General features: G+C 35.1%; 1 pseudogene; it reads right to left on the bottom strand.

The window, feature by feature from the left end:
• Positions 1 to 1,583: 1,583 nt before the first annotated feature.
• On the bottom strand, positions 1,584 to 2,240 carry LOC150041200 (small ribosomal subunit protein uS5 pseudogene; annotated as a pseudogene).
• Between the last annotated feature and the right edge of the window lie 5,939 nt (positions 2,241 to 8,179).

The following is an 8,179-nucleotide window of genomic DNA, read 5'->3' as shown; positions in this document are numbered from 1 at the left end:
TTTGGATTGACTCTTCTATTTATTTAAAGAGTGAGATTGGAATGTTGATAGGTATTGAGTTGAATTTGTACATAGCCATTGCTAAGATTGCCATTTTCACAATGATAATTCTTCCAGTTTAGAACCGTGTGGGTTTTTTCCATTTCCTCAGTTCTGCTTTAATTTCCTTTTTCAGGAAACTTAATTTTTTTTAAATATTCATCAAAAAGTTCCTTTACATTCATAGTTAAGTTAATTCCAAGGTACTTTATTTCCTTTGAGGCTATTGCAAAAGGAGTTACTTTGCTGATTGTTGCCTCATTCCTTTCACTGTTGGCATATAGGAAGGCAGTTGATTTTTGAGGGTTAATTTTGTGCGCTGCTACCTTGCCAAAGTTTTGAATCAGCTCAAGCAACTTGGAAGTGGTGTTTATAGAGTTCTTTAAATACAGAATCATGCCATCTGCAACGAAGGAAACTTTTACTTCCTCTTTCCCTATTTGGTGTTAAAGAGGAGGGAAAAGTGTGGGCATCCTTGTCTCATTCCTGATTTTAGGGGAAAAGGCTTTAGCTTTCACCATTATTCATAATTCTAACTGTGGGTATGTCATACACACCCTTTATTATATTGAGGAATATTCCATGGATTTCTAGTTTCTCCAGAGCTTTTAGCATAAAGGGGCTTTGGATCTTTTCAAATGCCTTTTCTGCATCTATTGAGACAATCATGTGATTCTTGTCATTGACCTTACTGATGTATTGAGTTATATTAATTGACTCGTGTATGTTCAACCAGTTTGCATCCCTGTGATGAATCCTGTTTGATCATAGTGTATTATTTTTTTGATTAGTTGCTGAAGACGGTTGGCTAGTATTTTGTTGAGAAGTTTGCCATCAATATTCCTCAAAGAAATGGGTCTATAATTCTCTTTCTTTCAAGAATCTCTGTCTTGTTTTGGGATGAGGGTTATAGTGGCTTTGTAGAATGAGTTTGACAAAAAGCCTTCGTTTTCAATTTTGTTGAAGAGCTTGAGGAGCATTGTTGTGAACTATGCTTTGAAGACCTTATAGAATTCTGTTGTGAATCCATCAGGCCCTGAGCTTTTCTTGGAAGGAAGGTCTCTTATTTCCATTTCTATTTAATTGCTTGAAATATGTCTGCTTAGTTGGGTTAGGGCTTCTTGGTTCAGTGTGGGTATGTTAATATTGGCCAGAAATTCATCTGTTTCTTCTAGATTCTCAAATTTGTTGGCATAAAGTTCTGAAAAGTGTTCCCTCATGATGCACTGGATCTGTCTGGAGCTGGGAAGTCTGTGCTGTCAAGAAGCACTTGTCTTTTCAGTTGCCGGAGGGAGGCTTTATATCCTCGGTGGCTCTGAGTGACTGGCGACGCTCCATGCTGTCTTCTTTTGCTTGTTTTCTGCATTTTTCCTCTCTGACTGCTATCTCTGTGGTGCTAAAGTTTACTTAGGATGGATCTTTGTGTATGAACTTTCCCCTATGATGCTAGAACTGGTATCTTGGCAAGAGCTCAGAAAGACTCACACTGAACCGCTGCCATCTTCTGCCAATCTCTCCTCACTTTACTGTTCTTGTATAAAATCTTATGTTGTGGCCATGGCTGGAGCTTGGCTCCTCTGCCCAGTCTCTGGTGTGGGTTTGCACAGGTTGTTCATTGAATTCCTGGTAAGTAGATTTGGTGAATTCAATCTCTTTCCAGAGGTCAGGGGCGAGGTAATTGTAGGTCTTGGAGACAGCATGAAAGGTAGCCTTGGCAAAGTTTTCCAAGATGGCAATACGGTCCCTCACTGAAGTGCAGCAGTCATCGATATCAGCCATCATCAACAGTTTCTTGGGACAGCAACTAAGATCATCCCAGTGCCTCTGGAGGCAGGGATGAGATGCACCCAGCACAGAGCCATAGAGACCTGTCACCTCCCAAGCACCCTCTTTACACAGGGCCAAGATGTTACCCATCAGATGGCCTTGGTAAACTCCTTGGAGCACTTCATACCCAGGATGAAATGGCCACTGTAGTTGCCAGTGGTAACAAATGCCTTGAGCCTGGTGCACTGGACAAAGTGAGTCTGCTTCTACACAGGCATAATCTTCAGCATCTCTTCCTTGAGGTACACCCCTAGGAAGAAGTCGGTGGTTTCAGAATCCTTAATGGGCAGGGAGAAAAGATAGATCTCCAAAGACTTGATCTTCATGTTCTTAACCAGTCAGCCCAGTTTGGTGGCAGGGGTCCATTCTTTTCCTTCAGCGTTGTCCTCCAGAACATCGTAGCTGAGACCCTGACCTCTACCATGATCACACCCAAGACCCCGAAGGCTGCTAGTGAAGTGTAGGAAGCCACCATGGCCTCTCAAACCTGGACTCCTAGAGTTTCCGGGCTGTCTCACTGCACTGGCATCATTCATCATTTGGTGTTTACCCAGAGAAAAAGAAGCAGTATGAATTTTTAAAAGTTATTCTGAGAATTGGGAGTAGATGTTTGTTATCAGAAACTGACAACAGAAATGTTGCGGAAGTGATGGAAAATGGTTGGTCAATCAGTACTAATATAAAGTTATGTTGGTGCAAGGAGCTCTGGGGTATAATTGTACAGTGTGATTATTATGTGTGCTGTATATTTCAAAAGCCTGGAAGAAAAGTTTGTAAATATTACTGGTAGAAAGAAATGTGCTGAGAAATGAGGCTGGGAGTAATTTATGTCCACCTGCAAAACATTGAAACATCATCCCTGTCTCACCCGTCTAACAAAAAGTCTATATAAATAAGCAAACATTTAACTTTAAGACCTAAAATTATTTTTAACATACATATATGAAAGATTTGAAGTTATCATTGTATCCAAAGATTTGTTTGAGTAAGATTATAAAAATATACAAAACAAAAGTAATCAGAAAAATAGGATTATATTAAATGAAGGATCATAAATGAATAAAAGGAAACAATCAATAGTATGAAGAAACAATTTACAGCATCAGAGAATATGTTTTCTGAAAGTTCGTTAAAGGATCATTGTAAAGAATGTATAAAAATTAAAAATTTCAATGAAATAAAAAGAAATATTTCAATTATACTTAAAAATGATATATTTTCTCCAAAGAAGAAATACAACATTTTCAAAATATTCAATATAATTATCCATTAGGGAATTGCAAGTGAAAATGCCAATGAGGTAATCATTTTGTCCAAGGTACAATGACTGATTTCAAAATTACAAAAAAATATACTGGTAACATTTTGGCTAAAAGAAAATATAGACTATTAAGGGAAAAGCAAGTTAGACAGTTATTAGGTAAAACAGAATAACAATTCTTCACAATATTACAACTAGAATTATAATAATATCTAGTTATTCTGCTTCTGGGTATGTTGACAAAGGACATACACTATAATCAACTTATAGAAGAAATACACTATTCACAGTAGTAAGGTATAGAATCAATCTTTGTACCCATCAATGGATAAATGGATAATGAAGATATAACATTAGAGATATACAAGCATGAAAATTACAAAATATTTTCTGAAAAATGAATATTTCCCAGTAAATTTGAAGATAAAAATTGGTCTTATCTTTTTTCTTTCATACATTTTATTGTAATTAATAGAAGTGTTATATTATATTCACTAGATAGAAGGTGCATTACTTCACAAACATTGATGCCCTTTCTCTTGTCTTGGTACCCATTTCGCTCCGCCCCACCCCACCCCTCATCTTGTTTTCCCCCCTTCCCTATCCAAATTTCAAATAACCAAATAGGCTTATATATACTATATCAGATAACAAGGTTAAATACTGTAACAATATGAGATCACCAAGGGACAGCAAAAGAGATGAGAGATAACAGTGCATTAAGGACAGTGATCACTCATTATATGGCTTTTATTTCTATATCCTGGAGGTCCTTCCATTTAGTGTCATAGTATATGGCCTTATGTATCTAAATTTTTGTTCTATTGTAAATCTCTTCTAGGAGAGCCCAAGGTTTCTACTGATTATGACTAATGAGGGAAACCATTGAGCCTATGTTCCTTTGATTCTGGCTTAATTCACTTAATATGATTTTTTTCTAAGTCTTTCCATTTCCTAAAAAATGGGGCAATGTCATTCTTTCTGACAGCAGCATAGAATTCCATTGTGTATAAAAACCACATCTTGTTGATCCACTCATCAACTGAGGGACAACTGGGTTGGTTCCATATCTTTGCTATAGTAAATAGTGCTATAATGAACATCATTGGGCTAGTGGAAAATTGGTCTTATCTTAAGCCACTCTGTCATAGTTATTGGAATTGGAGTATAATACACTTTCTATAACATTTTTCAATTCTAGCCATTTCATTTTTTTTAGATTGTGATATAAAGTGCGATGGTTTAGTAGTCTTCTGAGTAATAAATACATTGAGCATGCAATTTAAAATTATGTCTATAATGTAGTCATATTTTAACCTAAATACATATTATATTACTATATTAATTTCCACAACTCTTAACCAAAACTTGAACATCCCATTACAGGAAACATTTCCAAATAGAGATCAACAGAAAATATTCTCTCTCATAGGTTGAAATGCCAAGAGTACAGGAGAATTGATATTGGAAGCTACAAGGGAAAAATAGGGACTTTCTTTCAAAGCCCAACACCTAACATCAGACCTATCAACAGAAACCCTAAAAAGTAGGAAAGCATGGAGTAACATCGTTTAAGACTTAAAAGTGAATAATTCCCATTCAAGATTATTATATCCAGCAATGATACTCTTTATGATAGATGGGTACAAAGATAGCTCCAGTAAAAACACAAACTAAAGCAATTCTTGATGACCAGGCTAGCATTACCCTAGGTATTTAAGTTCTCTTTATATATATCTAGCTTGTTTTTGCCCCCATCTAATATTATATTTTGTCTCTTTTTTTGTCCTAGAGCACTTGAAGCCTGTGGTTATGGATTATATTTATTTATTATTTTTATTGTTGTTTTATTATAATGTATATTAACTTTTTTATTAAGGAGTTTATTAAAATTGATTTTTACATCATATAACAAATGACATGTTTGACAAACAAGTATTTAAGAAGCGAATCTCTATATACAATCACTGGCACTTAGTTTTTAAAACATAATCAAAATTAGTCTGAGGGTTTTTATGTCATAAATACATATTAATCTATAATGTATATTAACTTTTAAATCTTTGGTCTCTGATATTCTTTCTTCTGCTTGATCTACCATATTGATCAGATTTTTATTGTGTATTCCCTAAAATTAAGTCCTATTATATCTTTCTCATACTTAATGTAATTATATTTCATTTTAAGAATCTGTTTTTAACTATGGTCAGTATTCTGTTCTTAGCTTACATTTTGCTATTGAAATTAACTTTTAACTAGTTAATGAATATGTCTCAAGAGTCTAGGAAATAATCTCTACGTCTTAACCCACCCTAGCGAATGTCTGATTATGCAGGCATGTGTTTTAAAGTAAAATGAAAATAATGATATGACATTTAAAAACATTCATTCATATGATTTAGCAAATATCTATCTCCAAGAAGCAGTGTAAATATGATTATCCTAAACATTGATGAGGAACTGACATGATAGTTTTAACTCCAAAATGTAGTCAGAAAGTTCATTAGTTTGTTTTCTAATTTGTGGCACATGATTTTTTTCTCCTCAGGTTGAGAAAGTAAGAAATTGCCTCCCAGTATGACACTAAAAAGTTAAAATAAATTTTCATGTGAGATAATATATTTATTCATAACAAACTGGTTGTAATAATTTTACAGGCAGAAATAAGTGGTTCAATGTTTGTATGATTAGGCCCATAAAAGAACAGATCACCTGAATATGAAAAACTAAATGAAGGAAAGAGGTTCCTAGAAAATCTTTGAATAGTTAATAAAAATGAAAAGCACAATGTACTTCTATTTTTAATGCAATTATAGATAGAAATATAGTAATCTTCTGGTCTCCATGTTATATCTGAGCAACAGAAAATAAGAATATCAAATTTGACCTTTTGCTTTCTCACCTGTAAAAACTGAAATAATTGCCGGGTGCAGTGGCTAACACCTTAATCTTAGCTACTCAAAAGGCTAAGATCTGTGGATCACAGTTCAAAGTCAGCCCGGGCACTAAAGACTATGAGCCTCTTATCTTCAATTAACCAATAGAAAACCGGAAGTGGCCCTGTGGCTCAAGGGTAGGGCAGTAGCCTTCAGCTAAAGAGCTCAGGGACAACACCCAGGCCGAGGGGCAGGGTGGTAGCCTTGAGTGACAGTGCTTAGGCCAAGAGTTCAAGCCCCAAGACCCAGAAAATAAACTGAATTAATTAAATTTAATTCAAATATCTTTCTGTTTGGGGGCTGGTACTGGGGCTTTAACTCAGGGCCTCAAACTCTCACTTGGTTTTTTTGTCCAAGGCTAGCATTCTATCACTTGAGCCACAGCTTCAATTCCATTCTTTCAAATATATTTACCAAAATGAAAAGTAAATATTTGATATAATAATATAATTTGCTAATTAAATAACCATGGGATATTTATGCCGAGCTAGTAATGAGTTGGTTTCATAATTTTAAGTTCCATACAAACAAATAATACAGTAATAAATAAGGCACAGAGAATCATCATTTGGAATATGAATTCATGGAAATTAAGTTTATTTTAAAGTCATAATGAATCTCAAATTCTATTATTGATACATACAGATGTTACCTGGGATTCTTAATCTGGGGAATCATTTACCTCTAGTGATATTTAATATTATCTTGATTATTTCCATATGCAAAAATTTATTACTGGCATTTACTTTTTAATGCAGTGCTAGAGTTTGAACTCAGTCTTTATTTTTGCTACCAAGAAGTTACTCTCCTCTTTATGTCATGGACCCAACCTTTTACACTCGAGATGGTTTTCAGACAGGCTTTCATTTGCTGACCTGGCCAGCCTGGATTGTGTTTCCCATATTATCTTTTCTGAATAGCTATAGTGACAGGTGAACATCATTACATCTAGCTTTTCATTGTCAAGATACATTTTTACTTGGGTCATCCCTGAATGACAATTCTTTATCCTCACAAGCATTAAAATAAAATGAAGCCAGATTTTTTAAGGTTTTCAGATGTAAATATCAGGACAAAAGGATTCTCTGAAGAAGTAATTCATTAGATCAATGAGATCATCATCCCTTTAGCTCATATTCATTCAATATAACCAAAACATTATACATGATTCCTTCAAGTATGTGATGAAAAGGATAAACAATATAAAGAAAAAAAACCTTAAGTAAAGGCAAAAATAAATTCTCAAGAATATTTCAGTAAGTGTTCAATTGGTTTTTTTAGACGCAGTCAACAATCGTGGATGTGGTCAATGCATATATTCATTGTTTCTACTGGACTACAGCATATTGGAAAGCAAGTTCAGTAAAGCTGCTATTGATGGAACATGACAAGCTTTCCATGTATACTTCACATTTTGCATAAGAAAATCAAATCCTTATGTAAAAATTGACATTTATGTAATGCTATTATAGAATAAATTTTCTTTCATAGAAACATAAATACTTCTGTTGATGGAAAAGATTTGCTTTGGAAATTACAGATTTTTTAAATTATTTTAAGGCACTTTGAAGAAGATCAATACACTGAATAAATTACTCTCTTTTTCAGAACTTTAAACCAGAGATTAGTGTCCAATCTGTGCTACATTTAATAGCTAAAACTCATATAGAAAATCTGAAGTCTTACCGCATTGAAAAAGTATAGTTTGATATGATAGAGTGTGGGGGAACCCTGCTGCTTGATATTTGCCCCTTAGCACGTACACACTCAGTGACACAAGCAGTCAGGAGCCAGAGGGCACCTGTCCCCACCCACCTGGAGCAAGTGGGGCATGTGCAGGACACCATTGGCTGACGGTCATCCCTATTTGATGACGTGGCTGCTACTGCTCGATCTGTATTTACTGAGTACGTTTTGTGAAATTATGTAGATCTGCACCAAGAGTCTAATCTCCGGAGTCTGTATTACTCATGGGCTCCATTGCCATCTTACCCCCCACATGGACGTCTGAGAAGGATGACTACATTTGGTGCCCAGATGTGGGGCATGACTAGCGGGTAAGTGGACCTTTTCAAGCAATTATGTGGAAAGGAATCTTGGAGAGCAGGCACCTTTA

This window comes from Megascapheus bottae, chromosome X (genome assembly GCF_031878675.1).
Source record: "Megascapheus bottae isolate mThoBot1 chromosome X, mThoBot2.hap1, whole genome shotgun sequence".
NCBI classification, from domain to species: Eukaryota; Metazoa; Chordata; class Mammalia; order Rodentia; family Geomyidae; genus Megascapheus; species Megascapheus bottae.
This window is presented reverse-complemented; position numbering and strand designations above follow the sequence as displayed.